A 2,638-nucleotide genomic window follows, 5' to 3' on the forward strand; every position below is an offset into this window, starting at 1 on the left:
TCTCAAATTTTAGTCATGTTTTTTCTCTTCCAAATAATAACACATTTTTTTTTTTACTTTTTTGTACCATTCTGTGCAGATTTAGGGGACCTTTCAGTTACAGTGCACAGCACCCCCAGCAACAGAGATGGCTATGTGACTCACACCTGCCCTAATCATAGCACAAAACTTGTAACATACATATGGGATTTTATGTGCAGTCACTGGGAGAGACAGTTAAGAACTTTCCTCCAGGATGATGTAAACCTGGAGCTATCTGTGGATCTGTAGTCTCAAGCCTCCATGCCCAACCCCAGCCCAAAATCTCTTGACATGAAGGAAATCTAACTGGTGGAGGAGAAATAATGGGCAAATGAGAGAAAGGGAAGGAGGAAAGGAGGGAAAGAGGGAGAGAGAGATAGAAAATATGAGAAAAAGGGAGAGAAAGAGAGATAATCATTTGAACCCCTGGATTTATCTATGCCTGAAGTGTCTTCCTGGTCTTCCCAATTACATGAAGCAATAAATTACTCCTTTTTTGCTTAAGCTAATTTGAATTGGTTTTCTGTCACTTTTGTCTGAAAGACTCCTGACAAATGCAATTGCCTATGCCCAGTATAAGGGAATTTAAACTGGGTCAGGAAAAATGCTTAAAAAAAAAAAATCCCAAGAATAGTGAGTAATATTGGTTGTGATCCTTAGTTATTTTTATTTACTCATTCATTTACTGAGCACTTTCCAGATGCAAAGCACCCTAACTTTGGGGAGTTAAATTGAGAACAGAAAAAAAAAAAGTGAAGCAGCAGAGCAAGTCAGAATGTGATGTGACCAACATCCCAACTTCCAGACACATAGTCTATGGAAAGTGGGAAGCAGTATCAACTGGGAAATCTGGGGAAGGCCTCGAAGAGAAGATGAAGACCCATTGGGACACACCCAAGTGATTGGGCTGAAAGCAATTTGGTTGAAATGAAGATTGGTGAAAACAAAATAAAACTCTTTTGGCTAGGATTTTCTAGTATTGGTAACTGTGGTGCACCATGGGATAGTTTGATAACTTTTAAAGTGACCTTAACCATTTTTTTTTTTTTTTACTCAGAATTTATGTAGTTTTCTTCTATCTTGTTTTAAAATTTGTTATTACTAAATGCTATTCTTAATGGAGAAAATTTGGTACAATATAGTTGTGTAACAACTGATGGATTTTTAAATAAATTAAAATAGGTCATAAAACATACTGGATTGCATAATCCCATTTTTGAAGAAATTAATACATGTATATACTGAAGGGTCTAAAAGGAGATGCACACCAGTGTATTAGCAGCTGGTGACTCTGGGTTGGTAGGTGGGCATCTTGGCTGTTCTGTTGTTGTTTTTTTAACATCTTTATTGGAGTATAATTTCTTTACAATGGTGTCAGTTTCTGCTTTATAACAAAGTGAATCAGCTATAAATACACATATATCCCCATATCTCCTCCCTCTTTTGCCTTCAGTTTCTTTCTTTTTTATGGCTGAGTAATATTCTGTTGCATATATGTGCCACATCTTCTTTATCCATTCATCTGTCAATGGACACTTAGATTGCTTTCATGTCCTGGCTATTGTAAATAGAGTTGCTTTATAACAAAGTGAATCAGCTATAAATACACATATATCCCCATATCTCCTCCCTCTTTTGCCTCCCTCCTCCCACCCGCCCTATCACACCCCTCTAGGTGGTCACAAAGCACCAAGCTGATATCCCTGTGCTATGTGGCTGCTTCCCACTAGCTATCTGTTTTATATTTGGTAGTGTATATATGTACATGCCACTCTTTCACTTCGTCCCAGCGTACCCTTCTCCTTCCCTGTGTCCTCAGGTCCATTCTCTACATCTGCATCTTTATTCCTGTCCTGCCCCTAGGTTCTGCAGAACCTTTTTTTAGATTCCATATATGTGTTTTAGCCTATGGTATTTGTTTTTCTCTTTCTGACTTACTTCACTCTGTATGACAGACTCTAGGTCCATCCACCTCACTACAAATAACTCAATATCATTTCTTTTTTATGGCTGAGTAATATTCTGTTGCATATATGTGCCACATCTTCTTTATCCATTCATCTGTCAATGGACACTTAGATTGCTTTCATGTCCTGGCTATTGTAAATAGAGTTGCAATGAACAATGTGGTACATGACTCTTTTTGAATTATGGTTTTCTCAGGGTATATGCCCAGTAGTGGGATTGCTGGGTCGTATGGTAGTTTTATTTTTACCTTTTAAGGAACCTCCATACTGTTCTCCATAGTGGCTGTATCAATTTACATTCCCACCAACAGTGCAAGAGGGTTCCCTTTTCTCCACACCCTCTCCAGCATTTATTGTTTATAGATTTTTTGATGATGGCCATTCTGACTGGTGTGAGGTGATACCTCATTGTAGTTTTGATTTGCATTTCTCTGATGATTAATTATTTTGAGCATCCTTTCATGTGTTTTTTGGCAATCTGTATATCTTCCTTGGAGAAATGTCTATTTAGGTCTTCTGCCCATTTTTAGAATGGGTTGTTTGTTTTTTTGATATTGAGCTGCATGAGCTGCTTGTAAATTTTGGAGATTAATCCTTTGTCAGTTGCTTCATTTGCAAATATTTTCTCCCATTCTGAGGGTTGTCTTTTC

This window comes from Physeter macrocephalus, chromosome 19, assembly GCF_002837175.3.
Source record: "Physeter macrocephalus isolate SW-GA chromosome 19, ASM283717v5, whole genome shotgun sequence".
NCBI classification, from domain to species: domain Eukaryota; kingdom Metazoa; phylum Chordata; class Mammalia; order Artiodactyla; family Physeteridae; genus Physeter; species Physeter macrocephalus.